Below are 22,969 nucleotides of genomic sequence, written 5' to 3'. Positions count from 1 at the left end.
TCATTTTTTGTTTTCAGGATCATCTACTCTTTCTTCCTTTTGAATCAAAAGTGGAAAGAATTCTCTCTTGTAACCCTTTTCTTGTTCAATTAATTTTTTTTTTAAAAAAAAAATCATTCGTTTCATATTTCATTCCACTACATTATTCATCATAAATTTCAAATATCAATCCAATTACACCTTGGTTCAAGAATATACATTACAAATGATATCAAAATCGATCCTTGGATCGATCCTAAATTCAATTGATTGTCTGCGTGAGTTGCTTCTAAAATTGAGCAAAATGGTAGATTGAATGGACGTTTTAATAAATGGAGGTAAAAAAACCAAATAAAAATCAGGCTTTAATTTTTCTCAGAATTACACAACAGCCGAATACCTTTATTTTACAAGAGGAAAAAGTTTGTAGGTCCATGTGTAGGATCCACGTGATCACATATTTAATGGTAATTTTAAAAAATGACTGGATGAAAGAAAGACGAAGAGAGGATATATAACATGTCAAAATAATATTTGATGGTCCACGGGCTTTATATGATGGATTCATGCCACACTTCAACACATGTACAATGAGCTCATTCACTTTCTTATGGATTCACACCCAATTCTCATAGACGACTTGGACTTGATAAAAAGAAAAAAAGAAGTCTTATCACACAATTAGAGGAGAAAATTAAGGAAGAGTCTTGCATCTGTATTCAACTTTTTTCAGAAATGCTTACACAGCAATTCACACTGTACGTAGAGCATCTTTGATTTTTTTTTTTTTAGAAAAGTTGCATATTTGATTCAGACCGTACAGCTTCCTTTTAGTTTTGCATCTTAAAGAAGAAGATGAAAAGGGTTTGAATCGGAAGAAAATGTGAGATTTGGGTTGCTTCCGTTCCTTAACACAAAAGGCAAGTTTCATGTTCCAAGTCCAACGGCCTGGGTAATTAAGAAAGTAATATATCCTCACAATTTCTCTAAATTGCCAGGGATTTTGATCCAATTTTGTGTGCATACGGCTCTTGGATTTTGCTTTGGAACTTGCCCATCGGAATCTCTTCTCAAATTATGTGAATTTAGGTCGTTTTATGTATTGAACGGCATGAAAAATGTTACATATTAAAAATGTGGCATATTAATAATGAGAATTGGGTATATTTTTATCAGGTTCTTACATTTTATGTCGTATAAAAATTTTGAGCAAGAAACTGTCTTTTTGTTTAGTAACGAAGAAGCATTACTTTAAAAGTGAAAAAAAAAAAAAAAAAAAAAAAAAAAAGGGGGAAGAGAAAGGCTCTTTTTTTTTTTGGCCTCGATAACGCACTGATACTCTCATATTACTCTCTATATCCAACAAAATATAAGCCACTAGTTCCAAAAGATGCACTACAAAAGAATCATCGCTCTACCACATCCAAATAATTGCCAATGAAAGGACATGGGTGGCAGCTGTAGTATGTTAGAGAGTAAAGGGCATTTTTGTTGCCCTCTCGCGAGTACAGGTGATTGGCAAATGACTAGTGACAAATGGTCTCATTACTCGACACGCATCGTACAACCAAGCTTACCCAATCTTAGGGTGACACCATACCCAAACGATTATTTGAGAAGGAAGTCATATCCTGTGTAAGTGGAAAAAGCCACCCGTTGCAGGTAAGGATACTATTTGAATATCTATTCCAAAAAAAAAAAAAAAAAAAACCCCTTCTTTTGCTCTATACTCTCAAAAAGTACTCCCACTGAATTAAGCATTGGAGACATCCCTTGCCAACATACCCGGCAGGCACCCACGCTTACCTTCGACTCTTTTATAGGTATTCTCAATAGGGGTCTTGACATGTGGTGATCTGCATCAACGATTCTCATTGCTTCCAAAACTCCTACTCATGACATTGAAATATTCCATGAGCATGTTATGGATTCATTTGGATAGTATTTAACATGCATATTTATTTATCTATATGATAAATATCTTAAGCAAATTTGAAATGAGAGAACTAAAATATGTCAAATCACCATCATTCTAAATTAATATTCTAACATTCATCCTCATATGTGGACTCAAATTCTCTATCAATAAGTAAGGCTTTTGGCCAACACCTAAAATATTTAACTAAAATTAGAATAAAATATGAAGTCAAGATGGATCTAATAATTTTAAATTAACATTCTAATACTCCCAATCAAGTATGAACTCAAAGTCACTCAGCATGATTATTTCATGATTTATTGGATTTTCATGTATGAGGAGTATAACTAATTATTTGTGTATAAACGTTAGATCGATCAATACAACTAATTATTATTTAAATAAATAGACCCCATTCAAACTTTTGGCCATTAGGCATTTTAATCTATCGAGCCACCCTTCACACTCCTCACAAAAATTTGCAAGGAAACTTCAAAGCAACACAAACAAGTAATGGTACCACCGACTTTAATTATGATGGATTCATGTTGTAAAAACCAAGAAAATAAATAGAAAATTTAGCAATTAATAAATTATATTTATTAAATAGATGAGACTAATAATTATACTTTAGGTGATAATATTTATATTATGAAAATATAGTGAGTTTAAGATAGAATAATGGAGTTAAAATGAATAAATAATAATAATGGGTCCTAGTTGAATAAATAATTAACTGAGTTAGTAAAAATATAATTAGATCAAATATGGGGTCAGAAGTTAAATTGTTAAATGATAGAATTATTAGAAATGAGGGTCCTAATGTAATTAATAGAATGATGTAGTAGCACTATGATACTACAAGCTATGACAACAGGGGATCTTCAAACTATAACTTTAACAAACACAAACACACCTACACTAAACAGAGAAATCTCATCTCACGAAGGAGGCCATTAGGCAATTTTATTCATCAAATCAATGTTTGCACCTTCATGCAAAACATCCTTATATAAGAGTTACAAAGACTAGTAACCCTACTTGCCCTACGTAAGACCGTGGGGCAAAGCCCATTATTGAACAACATAAACTGACTAACATAAAACAAATAGAAAAGTTACTTGCAAACCAAGTAATCATAAAATTAAAAAAGCAACAAACCACTTGAACCAACATCCAACCCACTTGGGCCAACAACCAATGACCTTGTCCGATGGTCCGCCATCAATTCCCCCCTCCCAGAAAAGAACTCGACTCCGACGAGTGACTAGCCATGTAGTCGTCATAGAGATCCGGATCCAGACATTGCACCTCCTCAGTCTTAATCCAACTGTCATCTAACGAGGGACGATTCTTCCCGAACTTCTAATAGCCACCTCTACATGTAGAAACTAGCTGATCATCCAGGATGGTGTCAATTTGATCACGAGGATGGGACTGACTAGAAGGGATGGCAGGAGGAAGAGGCGCATCAGGGGGAGGAGTCTCCACAGGAACGCCGGATAAGCTGTCAGATCTTCCACATTGAAGATGGGCCTGATCAACAAAGCAGCAGGAAGAGAAAGTTGGTAGGCATTGACACCCAACTGCTTGAGGATTTGGAATGGCCCAACTCAACGATGATGGAGCTTGTGGAATGGGCCTCGAGGAAAACGTTCAAGGCGTAGTCATGCTAGGACGAAATCCCCAACCTCAAAAGAGACAGGACGTCGATGCAGGTCAGCATTCTCTTTATACTTTTCAGCACTAACAACCAAACGATAACGTACTTCCGCATGTATGTTCTGAATATGGTGGGACAACTCATCTGCTCCTTGACTAGAGGGAGAACACAGGGGCAGAGGAGTGAGGTCCAAAGGGAACTGGGGCTGTTTCCCAGTGACAACTTCAAATGGGGAAAGGCCGGTATTGCGGTTGACCGAGCTGTAATAGGCAAACTCCGTATGAGGCAATAGCAAATCACATGTAGTGTGATGATCAGTGATTAAGCAACTCAAGAAATTACCAAGGCTACAATTAACGACTTCCGTCTAGCCATCTGTTTGAGGATGAAAAGCGCTTGGAAATTTGAGCTAACTTCCCATTTTTGCCCACAAAGTTTTCCAGAAGTAGCTTGACAAAGCAGACATCATGATCAGAGACAATTGACGTTGGCACTCCATGCAAGTGAACAATCTTAGCGAAAAATAATGCTGCCACGTGAGAAGCATCGAAAGTTTTGGCACAAGGGAGAAAATGGGCCATCTTGGAGAATCTATCAACGACTACACAAATCGAATCATGACCCCGCACTGTCTTCGGCAACCCAAGAACAAAATCGATGCTAAGGTCCATCCAGGGTTGATGTGGGATGGGCAGAGGAACATATAACCCAGCGTTAATTTTTTCACCCTTGGCATGTGACAAGTCCGGCAATGTTTGATCATCATGGCAACATCACGCGAACGTGGGGCCAAAAAAAATGGTTTTCCACAAGGTTGATCGTTTTATCTCATCCAAAGTGCCCAGCAAGGCCTTCGGCGTGGAGCTCAAGAACCATAAACTCACAAAGGGAAGACTGTGGGAGACACAATCAGATACCCTTGAAAAGGAACCCCTCAGAGATATTGAAACCAGGAACACTCGCTCGGGGTTGGGATTGCAATTGCAAATACAAAGAACCGAAATCTGGATCATCCTTGTATGTGGCAGGCACATCGGCAAAGCAGGGGTCTTTCACTGATAAATTCTGTAAGAGTAGGGACTTACGGCTAAGGGCATCTGCTAATCGATTCTCAACTCATGTCTTGTGCTTGAGCACAAAGGTGAATTGTTGGAGATAATCAAACCAACGAGCATGCTTGGAATTGAGCTTCTTCTGGGAGTTGATGTGCCTAAGAGATACGTGATCAGTAAAGAGAACAAATTCGGTATAAATCAAGTAATGGCGCCAATGCTTAATTGTTTGAACCATGGCATACAACTCCAGTTCGCAAGTGGAATACCGACTTTTAGCTTCATTAAGCTTCTCGTTGAAGAATGCAATAGGATGGCCCTGCTGACTTAGAACACCACCAATATCGGAATGAAAGGCATCACAAGCTACTTCGAAGGGGAGTGTGAAGTCAAGCATGCGAAGAACTAGAGCTTCAGTGAACAAGTTTGATCTTCTGGAAAGCTTTGGCAGCGGCCTTAGTCCACAAAAAGGCTCCCTTTTTTGTACATACGGTGATGGGGGCCATAATAGAGCTGAACCCTCTAATAAAACATCTGTAAAAAGAAGCAAGTCCATGGAAACTACGGACGTCATGGACATTGTTCGGAGTAGGCCACTCCAATATAGATCGCACCTTCTCGGGGTTAGCAGAAACACCCTCTTAGGAAACAATAAAGCCTAAAAAGAGGACACTGGATTGGGCAAAAGAGCATTTTTTGAGGTTAATAAAGAAACTTTCAAAGCGTAGGGTGCGTAATACCTGTTGAAGGTGGTCGACATGCTCCTCTGAATTCTAGCCGAAGATGAGGGTGTCGTCGAAATATACCACGACAAATTTGTTGATAAAAGGCCACAAGATTTGTGTCATGACCTGCATAAAGGTGCTCGACGCATTAGTAAGGCCGAATGGCATGACCAACCACTCAAAAAGGCCATACTGTGTCTTGAACACTGTCTTCCACTCGTCGTCGGGGCAGAGACGGATTTGGTGATAGCCATTGCGCAAGTCGACTTTAGAGAAGATAGAGGCACCGTGCAGCACATCCAACATGTCATCAAGGCGCGGGATGGGGAACCAGTACTTGATGGTGATTTTGTTGATGGCGGGGCTGTCCACACACACACGCCAATTCCCGTCTTTCTTAGGTGTCAATAGGGCTGGGACAGTGCAAGAACTTAAACTCTCCCGGATAAAACCACGTTCTAGCAACATGGTAATTTGTCCATGAAGCTCTTGGTGCTCGGTAAGACTCATACGGTATGCTGGCAAGTTGGGCAATGATGACCCGAGAACTAGATCAATAACATGTTGAATGGACTACATAGGGGGTAAAGTGTGGGGTAGCTCTTTAGTGGTCAAGTCATGGAATTCATCGAGCAGGGATTGGATCTTTGCTAGAGGCGAAGGGGTAGCATCCACGACTGTGGGTCGGGCTATTACAGCAAGAACAACCTCCCCCTCGTGACATGCTTGCACAAATCACCGCATTGTTAGGATTCTACCTTCCTCACGGGGTGGATTAAAATCTTGGAGCTTCATGGGTTGAAGAATTAATCGTCGTCCCTCAGAGTTGAACGAATAGGTATTGCGGCGCCCATCATATTGGACCTACCGGTCGAATAACCAAGGCCTTACCAACAGAAGGTGGCAAGCTTGCATAGGAATGACATCACACCACACAGCATCCTTGTAATTCTTTCCTAGTGAAAAGGAAACCAAGCACCGACTTTTTACCGGGATGGATGTATCGTCAACCCAGTTGAGCTTGTACGGCCGAGGATATTTCTTGAGCGGCAGCTTCAACTTGTGCACGGTCTCCTGCGATGCCACGTTCATACCATTGCCATTGTCGATGATGACGTTGAGGGCCTTGCCTTGATGCTTAACTCGGGTGTGGAAGATGATGGTGCAAAGCCAATCGTCCTCTACCTTGTTTTCTTTACGCTACCCACCCAAAATTCGGTGAATTACGCATAATGGTAATGTAGAGCTCTTCAGAACCTCTTCCTCAATTTTCGCTTCCTCTTGATCCTTGGTCTCACCCAAAGATGTAAAGTTGTCGTGCCCTCTGTGTGTAGGGACCGAAAATTCTTTCTTGAAGACCAAGGTGAATTTTTTGTCAGACGTGGGGCATACCACAGTACAATGCCCCTTGCCTCCCCATTTGAAACATTCATCCCATGCTTTGTCACTTCGTGCGCCCATGTGATCTTTGGGCCGTCCGTCATCAAACGAATTCCACCCAGAGGAATTGTGTAGACGAGATCTCTCCTATTGATTACACATGGTGGATCGGCCAAGAGGTTTATTAGACCCCACTGGTGTCGTACTATTTCAGTTGGACTGAAATTGCTTGGGTGCCACTGACTGTCGTTGCTATTCTAGATGGATAGCAAATTGATAGGCCTCTTCCACGTTCATGAGCCTCACGATTAGAAGCTCCTTGCAGATATCATCACGCAAACCCGCCTTGAAACGAGCCAACGTCTGTCGATCGGTCTCTGAAATCTGACTCCTTATACTCAATTTGTGAAACCTGCTCGTATAGTCATCCACTGTCATAGCGCCTTGATGCAATAGGATGAGTTCTTCAAACAATGAGTCTTCATAATCCATCGAAAGGTATTTTTCTAGTAGTTTCAGTTTCATCTCATCCCACTCAGTGATAAGCGGTTGTTTGAGTCGATGCAACCGTTCTTCCACGCTGTGCCACCACACACGAGCCTGCCCCTTTAGCTTCATCTTAGCAAAATGGACTTGCTTGTCCAAAGAAAGACCCAACCAGTCAAAGTAGTCTTCAAGGGAGGTGAGCCAATCCTGAAAAATATGTGGTTCCAACTTTCTGTGATAATCAGGGACTCCGAGACTCCACCCGTTCTGTCCGATCGAGAAATGGGGACCTAGTGTTCTGCCTGTGAGTATGCTGTGTAAATCGCAGGCCAATGAAAGGTGTCTGGTTCAACAAGGGGACATGATTCCCAACATTAGTGTCCGCCCATATTGCTCGTTCCTAGCGATGATCGTCATCCAACGTACGTCCTTCGTTGTACTTCTCGCCCGAACTCTCGGGTTTGCCGAACACATGATTACAAACCGTATTCAGCGTTTGCTGCTGCGTATCCAGCCGCCGCAGAATTTGTTGTTCTAATGTTTCCCTCCTAAGTTGCAGGTTCCACAGGTGTTCTAGAACATCATGCAAAGCTTCGTTTTGGTGTGGAGAAGTCGGTGGGGGTATTCTGCAGTTTGCAGCTCTGGTTGTTCATGGTGGGTAGGATTTGAAAAGGCTTTGATACCAATTGGTGCAACAACACTATGATACTACGAGCTATGACAACTAGGGATCTTCAAACTATAACTTTAACAAACACAAACACACCTACATTAAACAGAGAAATCTTATCTCACGAAGAAAGAGGGCCATTAGGCAATTTTATTCATCAAATCAATGTTTGTTCTTCTTGCAAAACGTCCTTATATAAGAGTTACAAAGACTAGAAACCCTACTTGCCCTACGTAAGACCATGGGGCCAATCCCATTATTGAACAACATAAACCGACTAACATAAAACAAATAGAAAAGTTACTTGCAAATCAAGTAATCATAAAATTAAAAAAACAAACAACCACTTGAACCAACGTCCAAACGACTTGGGCCAACAACCACTAACCTTGTCCGATGGTCCGCCATCATAGAAGTTGAGGTTTTAAAATAAAAAGGTGATTCCCTTTCCACGTGTCTGCACACTATTGGGTAGGAAGAGATAATATTATTTCCTCACAACCACCCACAATTGGACAAGTGTCCCACTCACTCACTCCCTCTCTTCCCCTTTCTCTTTCTTTTTTTTCCCTTTCTCCCTCATGCCTCCTCCATTCTTCCTTCTTTCCCCTTTGTCCCTCTTCTTTTCTCCTTTGTCCCACACACACACACGCAAGACCAAGAGAGACACGTAGAGAGTGAGATGCAAAGAGAGATGATGAGCTGAGAGAGATCGACGCCGTGGGAGAAAGACTTGCAGACCGTAGAGAAAGAAGAAGAAAATGGTGAAATAAATGGGTTCCGGCCATGGGGTGTATGTGAGGTAAAATTTCTAGCTTTTCCTTGTAATTTCCCCCTACCTATTGATTTTAGAACTAGAAAATTGTATGGATTGTTATTAGTTTTGTATGGGTCTGAATTTAGAGTCCATTTTGAGTGGAAATTTATCGGTTCTCACTTGTTTTGGTTTTTACCCGAAATGGGTATGGATTTTGTGGATTTTGAAGCTTGATTTAGTTCATCTATTTTGATATTTACCAATTGAGGGAATGTTTGATTTTTAGTTATGATTTTGAAAGTTTTCGATTGGGACTTTGATGGGTGTATTTTGTTGAATCCGAATTTGGAGTTGGATTTATGGGTTGGTTGATTAGCATGTTGATGTTGGAATTTTGGTAGTGATATTTTGTGTTAAAATTCTAGAATAGGAGCTAAAATTTAGATTAGGTTCCATGGAGGTTGGAACCGATTGGGTTGAGTTTTGTGGCTGTGTATGGAGATAATGTTGAAAAGGTGTTTGATTGATGCTTGTGGTTGGTTAAATTCTGATTTGGAGTGTTTTGGTGAGCTAATATGGAATGGTTTATGATGTTGGTGTTAGATTGTGGAATGTTGTTAAGTGTAGAGCTTGAAGTTGGTGTATTTAGATCCTCATAGTTTAAAGGGAAAATGTGGATGAAATAGAGGATAGGTTGTTATGATGTCTAATAGAATAAATTTAAAATGGAGTAGTTAAAGAAAAGAATAAATAGGTAAAGTGTATTAAGTGAATAAATGGATATAAAGGAAATACAAGAATTGATAATCAAGTTAGTCAAATAAACATAGATAATGAGTTAGATATTAAAATATAGTTCATAAGAAATATGTATTATTAATGAATCAATTCTGAGCATAATGTTTAGCTTAGAGTCTATGTATAGGTTTCAAGCTTTGGTAAATGGATATATTACAAATGTAATTGTAATATAGTTTAATAAGAGTTGTTAAATTAATATGTTGAATAAGATTAAGGTTTTATAATCTAAACTATTAAGATGATTAGTAATTAGTAAGAATGTAGAAGTACATAAATGTACTTTGAATCCAATAAGAGGTAATTTAGTAACCAATTCACCTATCAATGCACACATAGTATTTAAGCATATCATCGGATTAGGTTTAAAAGTTGTATAACGAGCTACAAAAAGGGATTAACAATGATAATGTGATACAATAGTAATAAATAAGCTAATAAAATAGTAAACGTGTTTTAAGGGTAATAAGTAAGATAAGATACGAACCTATAACCTATGATTAACTTAATAGTAACTAAAGGTACCTAGTTAGCTTTAGAAGAGGGTGATGCGACGTGTGAGCACACAGAAAGTTTATGTGTCATAGAATATATAGTTCAATAACATAGCCTAACATCATGAATGTTTGCAAGCATGTGTCATGTTTGGAGACTTCAACTTGTTCTCTAATGTAGAGTTCAAGTAACTAGAACACGAGCAAATATTCGAGTCATGAGTCCTACGCAACCAAGGTGAGTATTCTACTCACCGAGAAAATTACTACTTATAAGTATTTATATAAAATGAATTGACACGTGTCCATTACTTAAAAGTATTAAGATAGATACGTATTGACATCTTATTAGTTTGATGTGGTGCTGACGTGGCATTTAACAGAATCTATCATAACAGAATTTGACTCCAGAGATCGATTTGTAATTATAGTTTACCACAAGGACCTCCCATGAACTTTTTAAACCATAGGGAGTGATTCGTAATTATGGCATATTCCAAAGACCAGTGGTGTAATTATCCTTTTTATTATTATTATTATTATTATTATTATTATTATCATTTTTATAATTAACGCATGCAATACCTATATAGTCAATTATGGGTAGTTAATGCAATATGTTCTTAATTTTAAATTCTCTCTATAGTTTTGAAGAGTAGTAAATTCTGAAACCAGAATATTGTACATTAAAATTTTGAACTTAATGAAGTCTCATATAAGGATTTTTTAAGTAAGATTTTGGAGAAAAAAAAATCTCACCAGTTAGAATTAATGCATACAATACCTATTTGGTCGAATATGGGTACTTAATGCAGTCTGTTTTTAATTTTATTTAAAAAAAAAAAAAAAAAAAAAATCTCACCACTTAATGCGACTATAACGACACTTGATGTTATAATGCGAAAAAAAATCCTTATTTTGATCTTATGAAGATTCACACCCATGATTTTTTCATTAAAGTACAATAAATTTATTAAAACATGACAAAACCGGTTCAACATTTATAATTCATAGATTTTTTTACTTAAAATACCAGTACAGTATTTAAAAATTATGGATTCATGCCACGTGTCATAATTTTATGCCAACTTTAAGTTGGAACTCGGCTTATATATATATATATATGATTCGGTTACAAGGATAATCATGTACAAAAGATAAACTATACAATAACTCAACAAAGGATGTTCTGATTTGCTCCGTTCTTATCTTGGACTCCTTCATGATTGTGTTTATCTAGTGGTGAGGTTTCACTTTGTTCTGCATGATCCTGAGTAATTTGAATTGTTTTAGTTGGATGAGATGATATAACAGAAATATCCTTAGCACGCCCCGTTAAACTCGACAGAAGGGAGATGACCTTGAGCTTGGTTCACAAGAGAGAAAATCTTGATGTAGAAAGAGGCTTAGTGAAGATATCAGCCAATTGATCATGGCTAGATAAGGACCTAATGTCAAGAGAATGACTGACAACCATGCCATGAACAAAATGAAAATCTATCTCCACATGCTCGGTGCGGGTATGGAAGACAAGGTTGAAGAAAAGGTATGTAGCTCCAACATTATCACACCAAAGAATGAAAGGTCGACCTCACGTAGAAAAGACTTCAACCAAGTGTCTTCGGCAGCAGCATTTGCTAGGGCTTTGTATTCGGCACCCAAATTTCTACCTTCGACTTACCTCCCCGAAGAGAGGGGATCTCTCTAGTTCGCTTAATACTTCCGCCTATTTCATTTTCTCCTCATTGCCTAATGCCCTCTCTTTCTTCAATGATATCAAAAGCACATAGCTCTTCCCAAAGGATCTTTTTCTTTCTCCCTACATTGCCAAACACCAACTCATTTTATGTAACGTCCCATATCGCCTAGGTATAGGGATGGGGATGTGGATGTGTTTATATGTATATTCACACCATTCTTGACACAATTCATTTTAAAGCCGTGATGACCATGAATCTATCAGAACTCCGCAGTTAAGCGTGCTTCTGCGAGAGTAGTACTAAGATAAGTAACCTCCTAGGAAGTATGGTTCAGGGGAGCCAAAAGCAGATAATATTATGTCATTGGGGGTGGATTGTTACAAATGGCATCAGAGTCATTGCCTAGTCTGAGATGGAGAGAGCTTGCACAAGCCTATGAGGGTCATTAGCGTGCATTCGTTGAGACACCAAGAATGAGGTGATCTTATGAGGGTCGCCAACGGGAACGTTGGGTCCCAAGAGGAGGGTAATTGTAACATCCTACATCGTTTGGGTATGAGAATGGGGATGAGGATGGGGATATGCTTATATATATATATATATATATATATATATATATATATATATATATATATATATATATATATATATATATATATATATATATATATATATATATTCACACCCTTCTTGACACAACGCATTTTAAAGCCGTGATGACCATGAACCTATCAGAACTCCGCAGTTAAGCGTGCCTCTGCGAAACTAGTACCAAGATGGTTGACCTCTTGGGAAGTTTGGTTCGAGGGAGCCAAAAGCGGACAATGTTGTGTCATTGGGGGTGGGTTGTTACATTCCATCTCCTTAAATCAACTTTCAAAGCATTGAGCTTGTTAGCCACAATAAAACTCAAAGAGCCTTGAAACTGTTAAGAGTCCCACCAATGTTTCACCCTATCCACAAAACCTTCAAACTTTAGCCACATATTCTCAAATTTAATGTACCTACTTCCCCTATGAAAGTCACCACAGTCAAAGCGAATCAAGAAATAATCTGAGAGAAGTCTTGGAAGCTTTCTCTAGGACAAACCCGAATACTGAATTTCCCAAGCTGGAGAAACAAGAAATCTATCAATCCCAAACCACGAGAGAGACTCCTGATTGTTTGATCAAGTATAAGTACCACCAATAAGAAGGAAGTCCATCAAGCCCTGATCATAAATGAAGTCAGATAACTCTGTCATAGTTGGGGGCATAACCGAGCTACTTTTGATCTCTCACTGGGAAACCAGGTGACCTAAAATCACCTCCAATGCACTAAGGCAAGTTCCACCAATTGAGCATACCAGCTAACTCATCCCAAAGATGCATTTTGTCCACAACAGAATTAGGGCCATAGACACTAGCAAAGGCCCAAGTGAAATGATTTTCAACATTTTTGAATGCAAAAGCCAGGGTAAACTCCCCTGTTGTGTCATTAGGGGTGGGTTGTTACATTCCATCTCCTTAAATCAACTTTCAAAGCATTGAGCTTGTTAGCCACAATAAAACTCAAAGAGCCTTGAAACTGATAAGAGTCCCACCAATGTTTCACCCTATCCACAAAACCTTCAAACTTTAGCCACATATTCTCAAATTTAATGTACCTACTTCCCCTATGAAAGTCACCACAGTCAAAGCGAATCAAGAAATAATCTGAGAGAAGTCTTGGAAGCTTTCTCTAGGACAAACCCGAATACTGAATTTCCCAAGCTGGAGAAACAAGAATCTATCAATCCCAAACCACGAGAGAGACTCCCGATTGTTTGATCAAGTATAAGTACCACCAATAAGAAGGAAGTCCATCAAGCCCTGATCATAAATGAAGTCAGATAACTCTGATATAGTTGGGGGCATAACCGAGCTACTTTTGATCTCTCACTGGGAAACCAGGTGACCTAAAATCACCTCCAATGCACTAAGGCAAGTTCCACCAATTGAGCATACCAGCTAACTCATCCCAAAGATGCATTTTGTCCACAACAGAATTAGGGCCATAGACACTAGCAAAGCCCAAGTGAAATGATTTTCAACGTTTTTGAATGCAAAAGCCAGGGTAAACTCCCCCACACAGTCATTGATCTTTCTACCACCCTTTTATCCTATATAATCACCTAAAGCCCCTCTAGAATCCATACATCAATCCACATGATGGCAACCCCACAAGCTACGCACTACACTACGAAACATTACCTCCAGCTTAGTTTCTTGAAAACATACAATGTCAACCTTCCATTCTTTGAGTAAGTTTCTCACCCTTAGGCATTCATTCCCCTCATTTAACCCTCTCACATTCGAAAATAAGATTTTCGACTTCATTAAAAATTGAAACACCCTTCTCCTTTCCAATTCAATGGCTAGAAGTCTCAAATTAATTAGAATCATAATTAATAAAGCATTCCAACCTTTTCAACTCCCTATTTCCTTTGCTGCCAAGTTTAGAATTGGAACCCAACACCTTTTGAAGACGACACGCCACAATAAATGTCAACCTGATGATAGCATCTACTACTAGAAAACCTACAAAGCCAAGTGAAGTTAACCTGATGCTAAATCAAACCAGGTTATTTACAGTTTAGAAAGAACAATATAGAAACAAATGATAGCAACCAGAAAACCTACAAAGCCAACATAGGATACAGATTTGCAGCAAGACCTGCATTACATAACAGTTTTAATCGAGAAATAAAATCCGTATGCAGTCAATGACAATTCCCACATGACACAGACATACTTTACCCCAACTAATCACAGGGTCACTCAGAAAGCTAACCAAGACTACTCAGTAACATCTTCAGGTTGATCATAATGACTTCTTATAAATCGTTGTTAGAAGTCAAATCGTGGTCCAACAACGTTCTTTACATTGGTCCAGTTCAATATTTATCATCTTACAAATATATGCGATATTTGCTAAGAGGCTCTGGTGGCTGAGACACACCACCCCATCCCATATAACAGTACGTACAATACACGACTATCATTCATAATTAGTTTGTCCTAGCTAGCCAAACAAATAGGTCGATCCACCAAGCAAAGTTTTCATTCCTGCTCTGTAAATTACAATGAATTTAGGGCATATATCTCCTTGTAATGACCATCACTAACAATAAAATTACTTTATGGATATAACATTTTATCTTATGATAATGAAATAATCTATCCATGAAAAGTATCCATGTCATGAAATAAAAACCTTTTTTTTTTATTTATTCATTAAATAACAGGAAAAATTGGTTTTCTAAGCAAATATTTCTTTCATCCCCTCCCCCCCCCCCCCCCCCCCCCCTCCCCAACAAAACAAAAAAAAATCAAATCATATATATATATATAAAAGTCGAGTTCCAACTTAGAGTTGCATAAAATTATGACATGTAGCGTCTCAAAATTTTTAAACAATTAACCAGTCTTTTAAGTAAAAAAACCGATGAATTTTCAAGGTTGAACCGGTTTTGTCATGATTTTAATAAATTTATTATACTTTAATGGAAAGATCATGGGTGTGAATATTCATGGGACCAAAATATGGACTTTTTCACATTATAGCATCAAGTTTCATTATAGCCACATTAAGTGGTGAGATTTTTTAAAAAAATTAAAATTAAAAACCGACTATATTAACTATATTCGACCAAATAAGTATTGCATGCATTAATTCTAACTGGTGAGATTTTTTTTCTCCAAAATTTTTCTTCAAAAATCCTTGTATGGGATTTCATTAAGTTCAAGATTTTAATATACAATATTATGGTTTCAGAATTTACTACTCTTCAAAACTATAGAGACAAAATTTAAAATTAAGAACATACTGCATTAACTACCCATAATTGACCATATAGGTATTGCATGCATTAATTGTAAAAAAATTTGACAAATTAGTAATGCTTCAACATATAACAAAACAGTAAAGAAAGAAACCGTACAAGTAAGCTGAAAAGTCATATTACTCTCTTAGATTGGTTATTTCTACCTCTCTCTCTCTCTCTCTCTTTAGGGTTTGAAAGATCTTGAATTATGAAATCAAGAGCATCCAACAACGACATTCAAGAGAAGAACAAAGTGTTGAAGTACATAATTTTCTTTTGTATTGTTTTTTTTAAGGACTTTGCTTTCTTTTTTCTTTTCATTTTTTTGGTTTTGTAGAGGTTGAACTTGGCGTTGATTCAGTCTGGGGTTTCTATTTAATGAAAACCTTTGTTTCGGTTTTGTATCTTTGTGGTCTATGTATTTTTATAATTAGAATCCAGATATTCTTCTTGTTATATTTTTTTCTTTATACTTATCGTTTTCAACCATGTATACCTATGAGAATAAATTTTCATTAAAAAAAGTTCTCTTTTCTTTGTATTTTTTTATTTTTTTTTTCTAATGAAAATTATTTGCGTTTTATTTGTATTGAAATATAATAGGTATCACACTAAGATATTCCTAATAATTTTGTATTAATGCTTTGATAAATAGATTAAACCATGTATACTTCTTGCTATTTTTTTTTTCATTATAATTTTCATTTTAAATCATGTATACTTACAAGAACAAAGATTTAAACATGTTTTAATGTATATGAACCTAAGATTAGCTTTTTGGAAAATTTCCAAATGAACAATTTCAACGAAATCTTTCACCGGAGTTCCTGAATATTAAAGCAAGGGTGTGGAATGAGGAAATGGAGGTATGGATTAAACTAAGATAAAGACTCTAATGTTTTCCGGATTTTTTTTTTTCGTTTATATGATTTACTCCATTTTCAGCCATTTTTGGAAAGTGTTTTTATACTTTTGAAAGCAAAACACAGCAAAAATTTATTTGATTGTTGTGCGTAGCAGGAATATACATACTTTTGAAACACCAAAAAGATATTAAGCATTAAACATGATGTAATGATTTATTTTATTGCGTTAAATAATACTCGAGACTCCTGCTAATTTTTTATTAATGCTTTGATAATCATAATATACGTCTTCTTCTTGCTGTTTTTTTTCTACACCTATAGGAACAAAGATTTTAAAAAGTTTTATTTTGTATGGATTAAAATAAAATTAAGGGTCTCAACCTTTAATGTCTTTTTATTGAAGGATGTGTGATATTTTTTTTTTACATGCATTTTTTAACCTATAATAAAAAGTACAATGAAAATGTGTTTAAGTTCTTAAATTAAATTATAATGAAGAATCCCTTGCATTGCACGGGTTATGAGCTATTCTCAATAGTTAAGGAGATCATTCTTTCTTTAAATAAAAATTGAAGTATGCCCCTCTCCCAAAAAATTATTTATTAAATTATGGTCCCAAACTGAACTTTGTTTAGGTGAAAACCCGAAGGATAAAGCCTTTCGACTTGTTAAATCAACTATAATAATCATTTTAATGAAGAATTATTTAGATATTGTCTCATAAAAGGCAATTGAAACATACATAGAAAATACATATTTACTACAATACTCAAATCTTTCTCAAATTTAGCTATGGCCCCCCTCATGATTAATTTCTAATTTTTAGTATACACAAACCAAAAACATGACGCCATAGCAGTCAATAATCAATAATTATTTTAGCTGCAGCTTTTGATAGAATATCATATATCACAAATTTACCACTGGAAAACAAATTCTAAGCACAAAATGTAAAGCAAATACCTCCAAATTAAGCACCTTTTAGAAACGGGAAGGGCTCCTTTTGGTACTGCTTAATGAATTCAATTACTTTTACAGCAAAGGCTTCATCCTCTGGGTAATAAGCTATGGGATCAGATAACAGAGGAAGTGGTTGGTTGGGCACACCTTCAAGCGTTGCATGAAGACAATAAGCTGAATATGTAACATGATATCCACCTTCTTGGACAATAAGAAGGCGACCACCGCTTTGCCTAGCTTCCAAGCTATGAACTATCCGTCCAATCTCTCCATAACCCTCCATTGTCAAGCATTGCCTACCATTTGGATCAAACTAAATCACAAGTAATGTTACATTCAACCTCTATCAACATCAACAGTCAATCTCTTATAAAGTTAACAGGAAAGAATATTTAAAAATCCAGACTTAAAGGATAAAATAGTTTAATGATCCATTTAACATTTCTATTTTTGCAATTTTGTTTACAGAGATCATAGTTGAGGTAGGCTGCCTCTTGAAATTGATATTGCAGCTGAGTTTTCACCATTGGTTTTATAGAAAAAGAAAATAAAAACAAAAATAAATTGAAGAGGACAGTTTTTAGTAAGAAGAAAATTATGTTTCTAAGTGAAGGAGAAGCGCAAATTCTTATTTCTAAGTGAAGGCTTTTTACATTCATCAAAAAGTTCTGTTTCCAAATCTGTTAAACAAAAACATGTTCAAACAAGTACCGACTTGAAGAAGAAATCATATGTGATTGATTATATTCAATTTATAGGATGACCTCAAGAGCAAACTAGAGTATTGAAACATCAAACTGGTATCGCAAGGCATCACCAAAAGGATGAGGGATAACCTTAATTTTATCAGCAACTTCCAACAGAAAGCACGCAAGAATGACTTACATTTTCATTATCTCCTCGAATAATGCTGGACCTATCTTTTACAATTCTTTTACAACTTATTGAACATATATTAAAATGTGATTGGAGGGTGTTTTTAAAAAAAAAAAAAGTGGCTTCACATGCTGACACGTGTCAGCAAATTGTAAAAAAGTTGTAGGTTTAGCATTACTCTATTTCTTCACAACAAGGAAAACCCGTTACATGCACTTGGAAAAACCTAAATGTCTAATTTGCTCTTATAACATTTTCAACAGATTACCATATGTGTTCATTTTCTGATGGCTTCAATAAAGTATATATATATGCAAGACAAAATGAGATATGAATAGATCATATATTAACCTAAATTTAGAGTCCACTCTTCTCCTAAATAGTTCACCACTGCTTATTGTATCTGGATTATATTTTTTGTCTACAGCATTTAAGCTCAAGGAAGCTCATCAACTTCTAATAAATAAACCGAGACTATTTATGAATACTTTAATTCATCCAAACATCTTTGTATGTATTCTTGCAAAATAGCTTCTCTTGCCTCATCTAAAGAAAGGACAAACTGATAAATAAAACAAGGACCAAATACAAACCACTATTGAATCAAGGAAAACCACATTCATCTCATTGTTTGCCTTGAGCGCACTGCAACTAGAGAATAGTAAGAATGTTCAGATTTCTTTGTTTTGAAAGAAGGGTTATATTGTTAATTACTTCAAACTCAACTTATTCGCAGCCACAAAGCAAAGGATATGAGCTGATCCTTGATCTGAAGTGCCTATCAGGAATAACATTTTAGTTGATATGGCTTATATGTGAATGATCTGGTAAGTTAATTTTGTAATATTCCTTAAAATGTGCTCTTTAAAGCAATGTTAGGTACTAAAGACACCTGAATTATCACAGCAAGAAACATTAGGTACCGAAGCTTAACCACAGAAATGGTCCAAAGTTCTCAAATAAGTGAAATATACATAATTAGGTGTCACTATTGACATCAATCACTTGTATGATAGTCATTTTAGCACTTCAAATCTCCCTTTTCAACAGTCTATCCCCATGAAATTCCACGGTTCATGTCAAGTCCTTTTTCTGAATAATCAGTAATCCATGGGTCTTATGCCGGCTTAATTCAAAGATAAGCAAATAATACTCATTTCTGGACATACTTTTCAAATACAATTCGATCAGTAGTTAAGATAAATATTTTGGCTAGAAACCTAAACACACACACACACAGGGAGGAACTTACAGCACTTGAATCTTGGCCAACAACCAAAACCATCATATCAGCCTTAAACTTTTGAACAGCTGGAACGACCAACTCGGTCATGGCATACGCATATCCTGTACGTGTCACCAGTTCCATTTGGTAGAGGAATATTCATATTATAACCAAACCCTTGTCCTTCACCAATCTCATCAACCGATCCACTCTGTGGATGAGAAGGACCCCACGACCCATGATTCATGTGAAGGGAGATGGTAAGAACATTATTTGACTTGTAAAACCCCTTTGCTGTTCCATTGCCGTAGTGAACGTCAACATCAATAACTGCAACTTTTTGACACCCAGAATCTAAAGCCAATTGAACAGCAAGACCCGCATTGTTAAGGAAGCAGTACCCATCAGCTTGAGTAGGCTGAGCATGGTGACCTGGAGGCCTAACCAATGCATATGCAATTTTCCCATGCCCATCAAGTATATGCTTCATTGCCGACAGTGTAGTACCAGCAGCAAGCAGCGCAGCATCCCATGATCCAGGGTTCAAGAAAGTTCCAGCACAAAGCATCTTCCCTCCATTTCTATCAGCTTCGATTAGCTCATTTATGTGTTCTGGGAGATCAACATATCAGACTCTGATATAACTCATACCCAACATTCTTTATAATGAAATAACTTACACAAATTTTTATCAATCAAAATAATCCCTCCCCCAAGAATTCTTCCACATATTATTTAATTTCCTACAAATTATAGGAAATGCAAAGCGGATTGGAAGTCACACAGCCGTTAAAACTCCAATACATCACAACATTTTAAGCTTCAACGCCCAGAATAGTACTTCATTAAAAAAAAATCCATTTCTGTGTAGTTTGGAAATCTTGCTTCTCTTGTTAATTAATTTTTCTACTAAATTTGCACATCAGGGAAATAAAATTCAACTAAGAAAAAAAGCAGAACAGAGGTTCACTCCAAAACCCAAGTTTTAATAATGAATTAGCATTCAAAAATCATCACCTAGCTTTTACGTTTACGATTCTCAGCCGAATATTAACAATCAAACAATCAGGGCTCACACTAATTTTAAAAAATCAAACAAGAAGAAGAATCGAGCAACTGAAAGTGATTGAACTGTAACCGTAAGCAAGCCAAGTATTACCCGCGTACCTTGAGTGTGGAAGGAGAGCAATTTGGGGATGCGAGCAGGTCTGCCGCAGTGCCAAGAGATGTAGGGAGAGATGGGGCCTCGTTTGAGGATGGAGAGCATGTTCTTGACCCTGTCTGCGTTCTCCGGGTGCTTCTCCAGAACGTCAAGAAAGCCCGGGTCCATTCCGGAGTCGAATACGCCACTGCCGCTGTCATGGGTGAGCATCCCCTCGTGCCAGAAGGCATCTATGCGGTCCATTTGGGGTAGGAGTAGGAGTAGGAGAAGCATGCATGGAAGTATTCCAGTTTGATGAGAAAGTAAAAAGATTGTGCCACCCTCGAACTGCACACTGAACTAAAAGCGTAAACTGCACATTATCGGAATCGATTTGTACGATGACAAACGCGGCTGGTGTGAACTCCATCTCAAGTTTTTTGAGGATTTTTTTTTTAAATAATAATAATAATAATAAATGATTAATATGATATAAACTAAAAATATGTTTTTTTTTGTTTTTTTTTTTTTTGCAAAAAAAAAAAAATGGATAACTTTACATAAAGGTATTGAACTATCACGCGTTTTGACGGCAGAGTATCAAACTATCATTTCGATCGAATCAGAGTGTTAAACTATCAAAAATCATCACATAAGGGTATTCCGTCAAGATTCGTTGTTAAATCTTGACGAAAGTCAAGTCACATGACTTCCACGTGATTTTTTTAACATAAACTGCCCCCAATCCCTCTCTGTCTCTCTCAATCCGCCCCTCCCTCTCTTTGTGTGCGCCGGCCGATCAAGAACCAGGCAAATCCCAACTGATTCTTGATTGGATTTTTCTGATGCATCTCTCTCTCTCTCTCTCTCTCTCTCTCTCAATTTTCTGAAAAGTACCCATTGATCTTCGTTTGTATATGTTTTGATATATGCAAAGAAGAGTAGTTGGCTTAAACAAGCGATTCGAAGAGCTTCAGTCTGAGCTCAACGCAGCAAATGCGGGGCTCGAAGACGCCAAGCACCAAAAAGAAATCGATGAGCAAGGGTTTAAAGATTACAAAGTTGATTTGGCTATGAATGAAGCCTCGATTCAAACCTTAGAGGTTTTGCTACTTAAGATTTCATGTCAATTTGTGATTGAATTTCTGCTTAATTTGTTCTAGTCTAGTCGAATTGTTATAGTCGAAATAGAGTCTCTTTATCAATGTGCATGCACTTAGGACCGTTATCCTCCAGTGTGAACGGCTGGTACTGCCCCTCTGGCGAGATCTAGTTACACAATCGGAGCCAGCACGATCTGGGTCCTCCTTTCCATAAATGTAGATCGTTACTTTCATGCTGATTGCCATCATTCACATACCGCTTCACTCGCCGACGGCCGAAGAAGGAGAGCCCGTCGTCCTCGTCGTTGGACAAGTTAATGGCCTCTGGGTCGGTCAAGGAGAGCTCGTCATCCTCCTTGTTGTATCTTCACCACTCCTCTTTCCAGCTCCATCTCGAAACTCAATTTCAAGTTACTACAAAGTTAAAACTCCTTTTGCTTACAAAGAAAAGAAAGAGAGAGAGAGAGAGAGAGAGAGAGAGAGAGAGAGAGAGAGAGAGAGAGAGAGAGCAAGAAAAGGCATGGCTTTTGGTCCCCTGTCATTTCCTCGCGAACCAAACAGTCAACAGAAAGAGAGAAAGAAAAAAAAAAGGAAGGACACAAATAGAAAGGGGGAAAACATGACACATGTACAAGTTAAGGTATATTAAGTAAAAAACAAAAATGTTTAAAAGAGGGGCAAAATAGGGAGAAGAGGTTAAACAATCACGTGGAAGTCACATGACTCGAGTTTCGTCAAGATTTAACACTGAATCTTGACGGGTTACCCTTATGTTATGATTTTTGATAGTTTAACACCTCGATTCGATCGAAATGATAGTTTGATACCCTTTCATCAAAATGAGTGACACTTCGATACCCTTCTGTGAAAATATAAAAAAAAAAATAAAAAAAATTGTTAAAAAGTATGGATAACTTCACTTAAGTGTACCGAGCTTTCAGTCTTTTTGACATAAGGTATATGAACTTTAAAACGTTTCAAACTATGATATAAATTTTTCAAAAAATTTCAATAATAGGTCATCCGTTAGTATTTTCCGTTAAATCCTATCAAAATTTTCAAAATATCACTGTGTTTATTTCTTATAAAAAATTTCAAAGATCCAGGCATAAATATTTTTGCAAATTCCATTAAATTCTGACCAACACCTTAATCCTAGCAATTTTATTTTATTTTTTTTTAAAAAAAAATGAATATTCTAGTTTGATACGTTTTAAAGTTCATGTACCTTATGTAAAAAATGGTGAAAATTTGGTACCTTTAGTGAAGTTCTTTCTAAAAAGTAAATAATGTGATATGAAAAGTTGAATATTTTTAGTTTAATTTTTTTAA

At 36.9% G+C, this 22,969-nt stretch overlaps 1 pseudogene; it reads right to left on the bottom strand.

Moving 5' to 3' along the window:
• Positions 1-17,280: 17,280 nt before the first annotated feature.
• LOC133878209 (histone deacetylase 8-like) lies at positions 17,281-20,939 on the bottom strand (annotated as a pseudogene).
• Between the last annotated feature and the right edge of the window lie 2,030 nt (positions 20,940-22,969).

Source organism: Alnus glutinosa, chromosome 9, assembly GCF_958979055.1.
Source record: "Alnus glutinosa chromosome 9, dhAlnGlut1.1, whole genome shotgun sequence".
NCBI lineage: Eukaryota > Viridiplantae > Streptophyta > Magnoliopsida > Fagales > Betulaceae > Alnus > Alnus glutinosa.
This window is presented reverse-complemented; position numbering and strand designations above follow the sequence as displayed.